This window comes from Grus americana, chromosome 5, assembly GCF_028858705.1.
Source record: "Grus americana isolate bGruAme1 chromosome 5, bGruAme1.mat, whole genome shotgun sequence".
NCBI classification, from domain to species: domain Eukaryota; kingdom Metazoa; phylum Chordata; class Aves; order Gruiformes; family Gruidae; genus Grus; species Grus americana.
The window spans coordinates 2537042-2552907 of NC_072856.1; positions in this window are offsets into that span (position 1 = coordinate 2537042).

The following is a 15866-nucleotide window of genomic DNA, read 5'->3' on the forward strand; positions in this document are numbered from 1 at the left end:
GACTGTCTGAAAGCCACAAAAAAAAATCTTTCAGAATTTTTCTAAACTTTTAAATTTTTTATTTTTTTCAATTAAAAACAATGATAGATCTCTTTCTCCAGGGCAAGGAACAAGTTACAAACCCCACAATGGTGAGCGGGTAGCCCACATGCTGGCTATGGTTCTGGCTGTGGCCACTTCAAAATACCAGTTTGTAAGTGGCTGATAAGAGAGAAAAGATGAGATAAAAACACTGACACCGTTTGTGGGTTAATTGCCAACAGCAGCATATTTGTAAGCCAGGACTCCATGGGACTTAAAATTCACAACTTTAAGCTGAAAACTGTATGTTTAGAGCAGCCATACCATCACCTGTACAAGAAGGACAGTTGTCCACATGGAAATTCACAGTGTGAAGTCCATAATAGTGCCTTGCTGCAGGTTTTTTTTCTCCTCTGTGTCCTGATTGCTCTGCATCTTGTTCTTTGAATGAATTTGACTCACATGTTTTTCCAACAAATCATGAGGGCTTGATCATCAACTAGAGAACTTGGCAGACACTTGCCTACACACCTTACTTGCCTGCAAGCCTGAACAAGGCGGTTCAGTGTTTTCACCTCACACGCAATTAGTGTTGGTTTTCAACATGATGTGGAGAAAGGAGCAAGCAACAGGCATGTTTCTCTAGCACCTTCTTTTTTGACGTAGCGTTGGGTACTGCGAGGAGTTTGCCAGTGTCCAGGAGGACACACGTCATCTTTGAGGAAACTCTCTTGGTAGAACAGAGGTGGTGGTCTTTGCTATCAGCTTATGGTTCCTCATTTTCTGAGGGGGAGATACTCAGTGTGTGGATGACAAGTCAGAGTCCTTGAGTCCCCCTCTGCACAAGACTCCTCCAAAAACTCTTCCCCAAGAAATGGAGTTTAGGAATAACTACATGGCCTCTTGTACGAGTAGCCTCTTCTTTCAATCCATCTCACAAAAAGCGGAAGGGGATTTAGTCTGACAGTAAAATCTTGGTCTAAAACTGCAGTAGACAGCGAGACACAGACAAAGGATCAGCCTAGCCAAGGTGACTATTTAGTTATTCTGCCCATTTTCAAATTCAAATAAATCTACAAGCAAGGATGTTGCTCCACTCCAACATGAGAAGTGAGTTACCTGAAGTCTCAAGAGAGAGCACAGTGTTTGGAATATGGAGTTGGAGAGCCAAATAACAGAGCCTTGTTTCTCATAACCTTACTTGCCTTAACTGCAAGGTCCAGTTGAGAGGTTTTTTCCTTTTATTTTTTTTAAATGGTTGTTAGTTTCTCTCTGTCTTGTAATAACTGACCCCTCAGTGGAGATACTTGAACGATCTTTCGGAATCAGCTGTCAGTTTGGTGATGTCACAGTGACTGCGGTAGGTGTTTTCTTTCAGGGCTGACACGGTAAAATTGCGATTTCTTAACCTGTTATGAGCTGGATCATGAATGTTGTGGAAACCCAGGGATGTTCCTGTCAAAAGGTCCTGCTTCCTTATGCAGGACAAATGAACCTTTTCTAGAATCAAACTGTCAAACTCAAAATTCAAGCTACAGGGTTAAACGGCATAGGGATTTTTTAAACCTACAAATACCAACAATATTTTAAAAATTAATAGAACATTTTAAGAACTTGAAAAGGAATGCAGGCTTTCTCCCTCTCCTACTCCAAGAAAACTTTCTCCCAGCACTCCCAGATTTCTGAGCTCCTCTTACACAACAGTCAAAGTTTCAGGCTTTTCTGAGTGAGCATAAGGCACCTTCCCCCCTTTTTCTCTCTGCTCCATGAATACAGGATTTTTTTAATTTTTGTTTTTACTTTTGTGACTTCTGGGAACAGAACAGTTAAGAAAAATACCCAGAACTGTGGGGCTCACAATAAAATAACATGTGCTGATACCACCACTGGAAATGCATCCCAAAAGAAAACAACATCCCACAACAGTGTCTTGGGATAAATACCAAGGCATTAGTAACAGCAGAAGTTTTTCAGCTCTCTCCTGGTCAGGTTATGTCTAGGGGCAGTTCCTGGGGAGCAGGGATGTGGTGTCATGACCAAGGATCAGGCTCGCATCTCCTTTGCTTGCTCCGTGTCATATCCTGTGACACTGCAGTAGTGGTAGGGACCGACTCCAGCAGCCGAGGCTAACGAAGCTCATTCCTTCACCTCAATCTGCAGCTCCCAAAGCCCTTGTCTGCCTCTTACAAAAGGGAACTGAAATTGCATTATGTCCCTGATATAATTCCTTTAGTTTCAAATTCATTTAATTATGCTGCTCTCAGCCTTTTGTCCCAGGACACCAGGAGATCCTGCTATATAGAAGGTCATATTTCAAGATCCACATCTCCTAGGTTATCACCTCAGCTGCTGTCAAGCTTCGTGTTTTGTGCCCCAAAGACAGCACTTGCAGCATCGGGCCAGCCAGTATATTGTGGAGTGGTTTGTGTGTCTGGCATCACCGCCTCCTTAGGTTTGTAATCTGTGAGCAATCAGTATATAAACAACTAGTAGCTGCCCAGGGCTAAGATTAAACAACTAGTACTTCACTTGGAGTTTCAGAAGTATCCCACAGGCATAGTCCAAGGTCTCTGTTTGTCTATCAAGGATTAGGAACAATTAAGAGACATAAAATATGATACTTGCATGACACCCACTAACATCCATTGTGCTGGGCTGGCACAAACCACTTAGGAAATGTGGGGTTTTTTTTTAAAAAAATACAATCAATTTCCTCCCAAGGGTAATCCTGCAGGTGGATCATGGTACATCTAAAGAAAATACCACACTAGAACCTGGCGTCTATGGACACAGAAGAAAAAAAGCATTCCATCTAGTTAATCTACGTAACAGTAAGCCACAAAGCCGAATAAAGCTTTAGGGGCTGTGCCTCAAGGCGCTAGTTTCAGCCAGAAGACGAGAGCTTTTGCTCCGTCAATTCAGGGATGCGGAACTGAAAAGAAATGGGCTGCGGTCCCGTGCTTGGCCTTCAGTGAAGGACTCACCATATCAACTCTGGTTGGTGTTACGTAGGACGTAATATCAGTTAGCCCACGAGTCTTTGCTGGCAACGGAAAAGGGACACATGGCAAGGGCATTTGTGAGGACAAACTGGATTCTTTTATGCACGTGTTGTTTCTCCCCAAATATTTAGGAGGAAGTTCATGGTATGCTGTCTCTCTGGATGGCAGCCGTCCAGGGAATCTCAGGAATTGGGAGACGGGATATTTCAGATGTGGGTGAAAATTCACCTTAAGTCCACGTTGTTTACCCGTTCTCTAGTCTTATCAGGCGTTATCACTTTCCCAGGTTTTTTTTAAGTCTGGCAATAGTTTTTCTTACCTCAGCCTGCCTCAGTTGTACCATTTCTTTATCTTTTAAGGATGCTTTATTCTGGCTTTTTACCAAAACATTTTTACCTTTTGTTTTGCTTAGTTTTAAATTGTGCCTACTCTGAATAAAGTCCCATGAACAGTTTCTCTTTGTTACCCTTCACTTACCCATAATCTGTAAAAGCCGAAGTAAAAATCAACCGGGAATAGTTAAACTCCTGTCCTTTTGCCAATTTATCTTTCAATAATACAGGTCAGCTTTAAATGAAGAGCATAAAATAATCTTCTAACAAAAATAAGCAAGCATGAAATAATCTGGTAAGCATAAATAATCATAAGTGAGGACAAGCTTTTAGACTTTGAGCAACTGAGTATCTATATCAAATAATTAAATTCTTGAGCTAAATGATCTGAGAAGAATAAAATACTGTGCAGTTGATCCATGGAAGCTATGCAGGGATTGTGCAAGGAAATGTAAAAGTATTTGTCATAACTGATGAATGGGTTTTTTTCTAATGACTGTTTGAGACCTGTCAGACTTTCCATCCCATGTTCCTAGTGCTGTAGGTAGAGAGCTAAGCACAAACTGTGCATAGAACAGCTGACACTTAAACTTTATCATAAGGGCCCTGGCAGCACATCCATGAAATTAAAAATTTTACCGTAGTAGGTATGAAACTGCTTATAACAGTCTAATAGGAGCTGTAACACTTGTATTGCTGATTCTAATAATAGAGTCTATTTGCTGTATATGCTGTCCTGCATGCCCAATTACTTTTGCAGTCTACATTTTTTGCAACTGCGATGGCTCAAATATTTTATATAATTTTTTTGGTTTCTTATCAACGTGTCAGAAGCTTTCAGCAGAGATAGATTATTGTGATACGTATTCAAAAGCACAGGGGAGGGTCGCTTGTCGCTGATTTACGCGCATCGATGGTTTGAATCGTAGCCTTGGTTTACAAGACTGAAGTTGCAGTTAATAAATCCGTGTAATATCCAGAGCCAGCTGCACTTCTAGGCATGGGGACGTGAAGTTGGTGTGTATCCTATGCCTATGACATCTATCCATCTATACAACCTTACATTTCTAAATGCAATCGCATGCCGAAGCCTCTGTTAAGCTGATAAATTCCATTTGGCGAGCAAGACTGATTTGTGTGGTTTGGCTAACAAAATAACTAGCGTTAACTTCCCATTTCTGCCGCGTTCTTCTTAGCGGGGAAGCAGAAGGAAGAAGATCCCAAAAGAGAAGATGAGTTGTGATGAAACATGGATCCAGTCCCTTTAGGTGAAACAAGGCAATTAGGTAACCTCGTAGGTGCTAGGCACAGGTTGCGCAAGGAACCAGTCCAGCGACAAAATATAGATCCTCCCTTTTAATCTTGATCATGGTTCCTAACTGACAGAATTAATTACATCGCCCTGCTTTGCTCCCCCTCGTTTCCCTCAAATAACAGTGACTAAATTGTTCTTGCTGAGTGAGGGGGTGTCGAGGATTTTGTAAGACGATTCTAAGTGTGCAATGTGCCAGTTCTCAGCTGAGGTTGGTTGAATAAATTGACTGTGATTTTAATATTCTGCTTCCTTTGGGGAGAAAAAAAGAAGAATCTTGGAGGAGTGCTACTAAAGGTGAGGGATGGTGAATGCACATTGGTAATTGTAAGAGAATAATTTTGCAAAAGGTTATTTAATTCTTTGATTTTTCTATTTCAATTGCTTCTTCAGACATTTTCTGATATTTGTTTCAATTTTTCAAAAAAAAAGAAAAGGTGGTGATAATAGCTGAAAGTACAATTTCTTAAAGAAATCTGTTATTTCACCTATTAAAGAGCAGATGAAGAGGTAAATTGGTCGCTGTCCATAACAAATGGAAGAAATACTCATATTTTCTTTGTATCTCAAGTGTTTCAGTTCTCTTTAAATGTTAAACTTGCGCTGCCTCCAGAAATGACTGTCCAGAAAAAGAACATTTTCAACCCTAACACTGAAGGCCTCATTAAATAGGATTTATCTCGCTTAGCTTTATGAAGTTAAGCATCTAGTCTAAGCTAGTGTCTAGGCTCTCTTGTCAATGAAGAGATAGCCATCTCTAGATGTAATTTATGCTGTCCATTTTCTCAAATGATTATAGAGAAAGAATAAATCGTTTAGATTATGTGTTTTTAGACAGCTAGAGCGAAGTGAATGAATTTATTAATTGAATCTGAACTATTCTGTTGCTCACATTAGCCTTTTTTTGAGACAGAGAGATACTATGGAGCACTTGATATATCTGTACCACCCAACAGAGAAGCTCTCTGATACTGGAGAGCTTTATTCACTATACAACTGACCAAAAACCCAACAGATAGGGTCACTGAAAAAATCCTTAAATCAAAGCTAAAAGATGTATTCTGCCTCAATCACAAGTTGTTGAACTAGATGAGAGAATCCTGGTGTGAAATGCCATAGTTAGTGTAAACACAGTCGCACATCTGGAGGCATAATCCTTAAATCTATAGATGGTAAAAAGGTTAGTTTCTTAATGGAAATAACCTACTTGCAATACAGTGAAATAAAGACGAGTTAAAAACGCTTATGCCTACCTACTAATATATTTAAATCTTCCCTTTTTTGTTATGATTTTGTAGTCACGTTTTTTCATCCTTTGTTTTCAGGTCATTCTGTTTCTGTATTAGTGACAGAGCGAAGGAAGCTGCTCTAATTGAAAGTACTTATTTATACAGTCTACACATTCCGTATCCTGTATGTATTGCCTGAGCATCCTTTAGTGTAAGTAAATATATTAATATGCCTTTTTGAAAGATGTATTTGCAGTGCTGCCACATTGCATATGAGTTAAGTCTAGAGCCATATGAGCTCAGCCTCACTCAAGATAACTCATTCTTGTTCAGTTACAGTGCCTAGAGTATGTATACACAGGCACTGAGTTTCTCCTCTTTTACCATGATCTGGCTGGGATCACTTGGGAATTCAAAGCCTGAGAAAGAATACAATAAATTTCTAAATTCTGGAACGAAATCCTAAGTGCTGTTCTCACTAATGTCTTCAGAGGGACGGTGCTACTGTCTGATAATCATCGACAAGCACCAAGGGGGGCGGGGGGGAAGCCATGGGAGAGCAAAGATGTCTACAAGCCAATGCTGTGGTGCACCTCTGAAAAAGAAAAAAGTGAACTGATATCAAAGAATTATCAATAATGAAAGAAAAAAACTTAGTGGTCTTGTACAAGACTGGGGAAATCTCTTCTCGATGATCGTGCAAACTGTTGGTTGCCCATTCCACAGAACGATTAATTCAAAACTAAAGAGGGAGGGCTACTTGGTAGGTCAGAGAAACACTGTGCCGATCATACGATCGGAAGCTAAAAGAACCCAGCAAATAGTCAGGTCATGTTTCCAGTGTTTTTCTCCAAATGAAAAGTCAAGAACCAGTATAACTGCAATTTATATATATGCATTTAAATTTTGTAGAACAACCATATGATTTTCAGCTGTTCCTTGTAGTAGCCTAGTAGGTGGAAAGAAATATTACGTTTGCTCACTGATGTAGTTCTTAAAGAGATGAAGTACCTTTCATGAGATCTAGTGGGAGAAGCAGATGTTGTGCCCATATTGTTATAGAAACGACTTCTCAGGAAGACAATTTATAGCGTTGTGCAATGTGTTTTCACCTCCTATTTGATGTGACTTGTCTGTACCTGCTGACATACCTCAGGTGGGAAGGCTGGGTGGATCTTTATCTTATGAGGCAAGTTGTAATAACTACTTTTCTCCAAATACCAACACAGACAAAGCTTTCTACAAAAGATATCTCTGAGCCTATGCAGAATGTGGACACAGACTGTAAGCTCCACGTGCAGGAAATCATTAGTGGCTGCTTCAGCTCTTGAAATTCACGGTTCCTGTCCTGTACGGGAAGAAGAGGGTGTGGTGGCATACATGTAAAGAATACCCCTCTCTCCGTCTTTCCTTCCAGGAGAACATGTGCAGTTACTGTGGACACCGTCACAAGTTCCTCTCCAGATTTGCTTTAAGGACACGAGCGATTCCAGGTTTTTCTGCACTTCTGCATCCTTGCCGCTGGTGTGATGGCATCATAATTACTACCTTTCCCAAGTGTCTCTGCTGACTTTCCATCGCCAGTGAGAGACATGTTTCACTTTCTATACCATATCATTTGAGATTGGGTTTGTTCCTTTCATTCTTTCAAAGCTTTTTGTTGCTTTTGCTAAAACATTTAGAGTTGCTAGGCTGTTTCTTTGGCCTTTTCCACATACTATCTTCATCAGAACATCCTTTTCTGACGATTAGGAAAGGAAGTAGTTACGGTTATCACATATTTCTGAAAACCAAGGACTAAGAAAGCAAGAAGTATGCAATATTAATCCCTCTCTCCCTCACAGATTGGCAGCATGAAGTGAAAATCAGCTGAGAATATTCCAGATATACACCTAAGATGTAAGCAGTTAATGAACTTGGATGGTGAGAGGTCAGTTTAGCAACGCTGCGATACAGGATGGTCTGGAAGAGCCTACGCTCTCTACGGGATTTCAGCATCTCTCTGACCCCTTACATGTATCCTTTAAATGCTCACCGATAACTCTCATCTGTGCTGGTTTGCACAGATTATATCAAGTAGCAGGGAATAGGGAGATTACCAGGAGTAAAGCAGTTGTTTGATCTGCACGTTTGATGGTAGGGAGGTGGAAGTGTAGTGCCAGGATCCTGGCCAAAAGACTAAAAGGATCCAAATTTTGAGACACTGTAGTAAACTGTATGGGGTAAGCCATGGCCACGTACACTTGAATCACCCACTCGAAGTGTGTGTCCCATTGCACTGGCCAGGAGAGTCTAAGTGGCCTCCAACACGGGCACTTAACTGAGGTTACACACTTAAAGTTAGGTATGATGAATCTAGACCTAAATATTTGGCCTCGTAGTGGGAAATGTCCACAAATCCTATTCGCTGCGATTCCAAAATAAAGTAAGAGTGTCTGCGTATGCAGGGGGAGAGGGAGGGTGAGGGTGAGCGGGACTGGTAGATTAGGACATCATTCAAATAATGTAAAGATCTGGCATAACCTTAACTGTTTTCAATTCTTCACGCGACCGAGTTTGAAATACGTGAACTGTTCCCTGATTTTCAGGTGTTTGAGTTTGCAGAACCAGCTCCTCTCTAAATGGAACAGGATAACACAAGGGAAAATCACGTAGACTGATAGAGCAACAAGTAGGAAATTCAGCAACTGAAAGCTTTAATAGGAGAGTAATGGTTCCTGTGGGAGTAAGTGATCAGGCACTGAATGTAATGTGTAGGTTTACGTAGAGGTGGTATGTGATTCTGTATTGTGTCTTCCCTTTCTGTTCTCTCTTGTAGAAGCAAGGTAATTGCTGTCATGTATTGTAAAGTTTGAGGAGCAAGAAACAAGGCTGACGAGAGAAATCGCTTCCCCATTACTGTTACAAAATCTCTTCTATTACGCAGCAACTTTAAGCACGTGAGTACAGACATGTCCATAACTTTTGTACCCAGCATCTTCCTCTGCTTATCTTCCATTTATCCTATTAATAGTACTATGTTAATGTACCCCAGGAACCAGAGGGTTAGGTGAATGCCTATTTTCTTGGCTGTGTTGCCTGAGTTGAAGAGAACCTTGAAAAATTAAGTCAAATTATTCAAGTACTGAATGAAATATCCTCCCCTACTTGCAACATGTAGTAATAGTTCCCACAAACTACCATGCCACAAAGAATATACATCCTCTGTGTATTTTGTTCAAGTTCTTCTCTTCCCTATTCTTGTGGTATAGCATTCATAGCTTAGCTCAAATGACTTTCAAATATGTTTTGAGTTTCCATGGTTCTGGGAAGCTTCTCCTTCATGTTGACATTCTTACCTGCCTTGCTCAGACATGAGCAAGTGCCCCTTCAGCACTGAATTTGTGACAGGGAACTTCTGGTCTGATTTAGATAGGAGTACGGCGATCTGTTGCGTTGAAAAGCGAGTTGGAATGAAGTAAATGGGAATAATGCAAGGTTTTCTTAAGAGTTTAAGTTGTTAAACGTGAGGAAAAGTTGGTGGGAGAGTGCTTCCATATGTTTCCCTAATTTCTTCTAAGGGGTTAAGGCATCCACCCCAGGATTGTGGGTGCAGTTATCACTGAAACAGGGCACAATCAGCTGTACTAGTCGAAAAGGGTGTAACATAGTATGACAGAAAAGAGATTATATCTCTTCCTATTCAGCAAGTCTGTGCTGCAAATCTTGAGTCATACACTGATGCTTTTGGGGGGCAGTAGATAAGGTCTGTTACTATGAAAGAAGACCTTACATCATATGAAGATGCAAGGATACAATTCTGTTAATGCCACCCTTCCATTCATGCCGCAAAACCTTATGGCTGTGTTTCAGTATCCCGTGCAAACGCAGCAGCCATAGCACAACTGTTTGTGTGACCGTCCTGAGTGGTGTGCAGCAGCAAGTTACTAGGCATGAGCATGAGAAATCTTTCAGTCAGAATACAGTGAGTTTTTTCTTCTGAACTTCCAGCCTTTCTTTGTCTCTTTACCGACCTCCACTGGGTTACATTATTTAATCTTTCAGAAATTTCCACAAAGACCTTTGCTGTGTCATTATCAAGAGGACATCTCAGTACATTGCTAATTAACCAGTGGAGCACACCCAAATAATGGGGAACATCTGGAAAGATGTTAGCATCAGCTCTGTGCCACATCAGCTGCTCCACTGAGACACTCTTTATCAGAGCCTTGCTCACCTGTGTCTTTTCTAGACCAATGTTCAGGACCATGAACAAAGTGAAATGAAGAATTTCTACAAATTTACTAAAGGTCCTTGCCAGCATTGTTATTGCTCCAATAACGTGACTCTACTGTGTGGCTCTAGAGGAAGTGTTCGGATTAAGCTACATGCCACTGGTGAGCTCTTCCCTCAAACATGATCTTCAGTTCATAGCCAAAAAGGGAGAGTTCATGGTCATCAGGTAGTCCCAGGAAGCAACAACAGTTGCCCTGTTTTGAACTGGAGGGGTATATGGATCAGCATGCTTGGGATTCATTTTTCATCCATATGGTGTGCCACCTCTAAGGATTTTTGCAGTGTTCTGTAATCAACTTTCACGAAAGCTATCAAGAGTTTGAGATGTTCTGTTATACTCTTACACAAGTCCATTGCTTTTACGTTTGTCAACTTGATCAATGACCAATGAAAATGATGGGGCACCCACAATTTCTCTGGGCCATCTGTTCTACTGTCTCATCACCTTCATTATAAAAAAAAAAAATCTTAATCTACCCTCTTGCAGTGTAAGACCATTGCTCCTTGTCCTGTCACTACAGGCCTTGGTAAAATGTCTCTCTAAGTCTTTCTTATAAACCCCCTTCACATATTGAAATGCCGTGGAAAACATCCTGGTACACTTGTTGATAGACACCAACCTTGGGTTCATACCACTGCAAAATGAAGTCAGCAGAGGAGCAGAAAGAGTAAAGCATGTTTTAGGCATGTTTAAGAAGCTAGTATGAAGTTTTACAGGTATGTGCATCAGGAGACCCCAAAACACTTTCAGACCCATGGAAAGTACAGTGTCTCATCCATAGCACCAGTTTGGCTGACTGATCCCACATCAGAAGTCCTCAGTAAAACCTTAGGACCTTTTCAAGTCCCTGTCATGGCAGTCTTTCCTGCTCATTGCTGTAAACTTCAAGAAGTAGCTGATCTTTTCTCACTCCTTTAACATGTTGCACCACATCAGCAAGAAGAATCAGAAAAGGAAAAGGAGGAACAGGCTGCAAATAATAACTTATGGATACAATTTGCATTCTTCTCTTATGTATTGCATTTTTATAAATCATGCTGCTTTTTTTTTGTTCTGGATTACTCAGCTTAATCTGCACTTTTTTTTGTGTGCCATTTTCAGAGGCCCCTGTTTATGGAGATTTTGGTATGTTTTGTGGCTGGCTGCTCTGATTACATCCTTTGGTAACTTGTGATGTTGAAATTCATAGCATCGTCTCTCACTGAAATTGTTACTGCTGCCCACACAACTGTAATGAAAGAGGAACCCTTTAAAAAGATTTTACTGATTTACAGCAACAAAAGAAGCAGCCTATGCAATCCACAGAACTGATTTTCCACCAGTCCAGAATAGCAGAGGAAGGCACATTGAGTCTGATACGCTGCTTATCAGGTAAATCAATATCCTGTCTTCATTCTTGCTATTTGCCACAACTCAAAATATTTTTCAGAGGCAAATTGTTGCAAATATCTTGGCAGTTGCCCCTTCTGCCAGGATAGAAGAACAAGCCTCTGCCACAGAAGAGTGTATTAGCAGATAGGGACACACTGAGTCTAAAGCATGGCAGGAGTGCAAGCACTGCACAGACCTAATCTCCTTGGATTACTTACTACGACATTTTCCAAACGTAGGAACTGGTTATGGAGTCCATTGATATTCAGGTTGTACTCCATGTGGAAATATTAAACCCTGACTTTTTTTGTGTGGGCTAAGGGAGGCTACAATAATACTGCCTCATAGACTGGCACACAAGACTTTTGGAAACAAATACGATCTTGCATTCTGTTTTCCAAATGCAAGTGGCACCCATAATTGTATGCGGCCCCATCCTGTCAAGTTACCTAAATCATGGAAGAAGGGGATAGCTAGTGATCAAACACAAATGGGCTCCTACAATTGATTGAGGATTCTCCATCAATAGGGCCCATCAACTGGGGCTATGACTGGCTGGCGACCAGTCACCAGCAGTGTTCCTCAGGCTCAATTCAGGTCAATATTTTTATCAATGATGTGGATGCAGGAGTTGAATGTACTGTTAGAAAGTTTGCTGGTGATACCAACCTGGAAGGTGCTGTTGACTCTCCCAAGGAACAAGAGGCCTTGCAGAGGGATTTAGATTGGAGCAGTCATCAATGGCATGAAATTTAACTTGAATGTGTTCAGAGGAGGGCAACAAAGCTGGTCAAAGGGATGGAAGGAATGTCCTGCGAGGAGTGAGTAGGGACCCTGGGGTCATCTAGTTTGGAGAAAAAGAGGCTGAGGGGCGACCCTGTTGTTCTCGACAGTTTCCTGAGGTGGGGAAATGGAGAGGGAGGTGCTGATCTCTTCTCCCTGGGATCCAGTGATAGGACACTTGGGAATGGTTCAAAGCTGCATCAGGGGAGGACATTAGGAAGCATTTCTTTACCAAGAGGGGGGTCAAACACTGGAACAGGCTTCCTAGAGAGATGGTGGATGCCCCAAGCCTGTCAATGTTTAAGAAGCATCTGGACAATGGCCTTAATAACATACTTTAGCTTTTGGTCAGCCCTGAAGTGGTCAGGCACTTGGACTGAATGATAGTAGTAGGTCCCTTCCAACTCCTCTCCTCTTCTCACCAGGGGAGAGAAAGTTCCCGTTTGTACAAATATGATGGTGCTTGACCTCCCCGTGTCTTTGGTGCCAGCCACCCAGCTAATGTTTTGCTGGTGGTATTTCTCTGCCATGTCCGTGGCATGCAGAAAGGGAACTAATAGACTTCCTTTCAGAGTCAGCAAATATATTAACCACTTATGAGGTACAACGGCTCAGTTTGGAAAAATCAATGTTCAGATTTTAACCTGCATACAAGATCCATTTAGCCCTGCCTGATTTTTTTTCTTTTTTTATTTAGGCTTGATGACGTATGTATTAACACAAGAGTTCCAGAAAGGACCATAATGCAAGTTTGGTCCACTTCACCCTCATACAAGGAAAGGAAGAATGGAGTATAGAGCATAAAAACGTGGGATATGTGAGAGAACAAGTGGATATCAGGTAGATATAAGTCATAATTTCATGCTTATCTTTTTAGCATCTGAGATTCTGAAAAGACAGATTGCGAAACATCGGAGTGCTGCAATACTGGAAATGCCTCAGTTTAGCTTAATGGGGGGTTCCAGTAAAAAACCGAGTAGCTGGCAACTTGATGTAATAGCTGTGGTACAGATTAATGAACTGTTTGTTACCATATATATTGTTCCATTGTAAACACCGGCTGATACAATAGCTATTATTTTTCTTATCAGCATTTCTATCAGAGTAAGTCTCCAGGCTGATAGTATAGTCGTGTCATGAGTGCCATACAACCCATGTAACAGACCGTTCCTTCTCCGAACTGGTTGTGTGGCTCACTCTTGAGTAATTAAAGCTTCAGTTATCCGAGGGCTTGACATACATCCATGATAGGACTTAAAAACCTGGCTACCATTTTAGGTGCTTGAGGGCAGTTCTTAGAATCCAAAGCTCCAGCTCAGCTGTTGCCTCTCTCCTGAAATCACCTGTTTCTCTGTGCTGCGTAATGCCTCTCACTAAAGTTCCAAACCACCAGTTTCTGAATCATGCACAGAAGTTTGGTTTTGGGGTTTTTTATTCAACCTCACCTGTGGCAGTCTAAGGGCACACACATCTTCACCCAGTGAAGAAGCTTACTAGGGGCAGGTGAGCGGCCGGGTGCTCAACATACTAAAAACCTCAGGGCAAAAAGCTGTTCCCTGCCTGTTTTGCTGATCTGGTGACAGCTGCAGCTCTACATCAAAGATGACAGGAAAGGAAGGTAATTTTAGATTTTACTCAGCAACTTGTGATTCACTGAAAAGGTAAAAAACCGAGGGGATTTGAACTTATTTCTCTTGTGTATTGCTAGATTGCTCTGGCCATCTGAGTATCCTCAAAAGGTGGAGAAAAAGATGACGTAGGAAAACTCTCAGTGATGTTGTTGAAGCTATTTAACTTTGTGCAGGATTACAGGGTCAGAGAAAGCAGCTGAGGAGACATGAACACAGGACAAGAGGAGGCTGAATTCTGCCTCCTTTTCTGCTGAATATTCAATGTTGAGTATTTGGTGCAGGAGGGAGGCTGAAAGGGACAAGTCCTGCTGTACTCCCAAAGGTGTGTGCTGGTGCACTGGAGATGCTTTTATCCCAAATGTCATAAAAACCTATTCTGTAAAAAAAAAAAAAGTACTAAATGTGAGCCTAAGGAATGGCAAAGCCCAGGAACAAGAAGGAAAAGATGCTTTCTGACTGCCTACTATGACAAGGGAGCAGCAAAGAAACAGATTGATGATAATGACTATTAAATTTCTTTTAGGGCCTCTTTTTTGTTGGCTATCATTGGGAGTTGGGCTGAGATGTTGACTTCAGTCTTTTCACCCTTTCTTACAAAGGGGAAGAGCCATAAACACTATTTAAACAACTTAACTGTGATAGCTATATGAGATTTCTCCTGGTTCTTTCTGATTTGAAATATAGACTGCAGGATTATTATCAAGTGAGAACTTTACAGGCTTAAGCAGACTCAAAAGCAAACGAGCACCAAGGAAAGAAAATGCAAGTAGATGTGTGAGAAATGTTACAAACGTATAGAAAATAATTCAAATTAAATACTGCAAACTATCAAAAGATAGTAACTCAGACAAATTAATTTTAGCTTTGATTACATGCTTTGAAAACTCTATTGTAACTGTGTGCCCATCCATCTGGGTTGATGCTGATGTGGGCTTTAACACGTGTTTTTCTATGGACTAAAGAAATCATTGACTCAGTTGCAGTTTTATTTTTTTTCAAGACTTTGTGGTCTGTTTTGAAAAAGAGAAAATTATGTGAGTGCTATGACCGTTTAGAAAGATAAGGAAAAGCTGAACCGAGTGTTGCTTTGCAATTAATACTAATTTCCTGGAGTCCCCAAGTCAATAGTTTACTTGATAATTTCACAAACAAGAAGGGGGTGGAGAAAAAGCAGCTTCACAACCTGGTGTAACATTTTGTGTGTGCCATCCCAGGCTTATCCAAGGTAACGAGCATCAAGTGCAGAGCTCTGAGAAGAGGATGATTGCTGGAAAGGGCTCTGTGGAAGCCTCCTCCTCCCTGCTCCGTTCTTGCTGTGAGTGCTGGAGAACTGGAAATACAGAAATAGGGGTTTTCCTGAGGTTCTAAACATAATACTGAGTTCTTAAGAGATTGGCGTGTTGTTCTGGGGTTTGTGTTTTTTTTGTTGTTTGATTTTTGTTCGTTTGTTTTAAATTGGCCATAAGAATGTGCGTAACTCTCAGTCCATGAATCCCTTTAGAAGCAATGTAACGTGTAAACTGAGCTGCAGAGTGATCTTATTTTTCTGGTTAACAACAGGTAAATCAGAGGGGTATTTGAACTGAAGTTTTCCCTGTCAGAGCCCAGTAAGCCTGTTTTGGGAACAGAATGAGCCAGCTGAGAACCCCCTAAGCGGTCAGATACCCCTTACCTGTAGTTACTGCTATGCTTTGTGCACTTGGGTTGCACCGTGGCCGCCAGAGCCGGGGTAGTGAAGGAGCAGTTTTGGGGTGAAACCCAGAGCAGCTGGAGCTTGGGGAGGATCTCTGCGGGCAGCCCGGCTTTGCCAGCATCACTTGCCTTGCCCGAAACCTCTCTGCCGACCTGCCAGGGATGGGAGAAGGAGGAGGGCGGGGGTGTGCCGGGGCGTGTTCCACCCTTATATCCC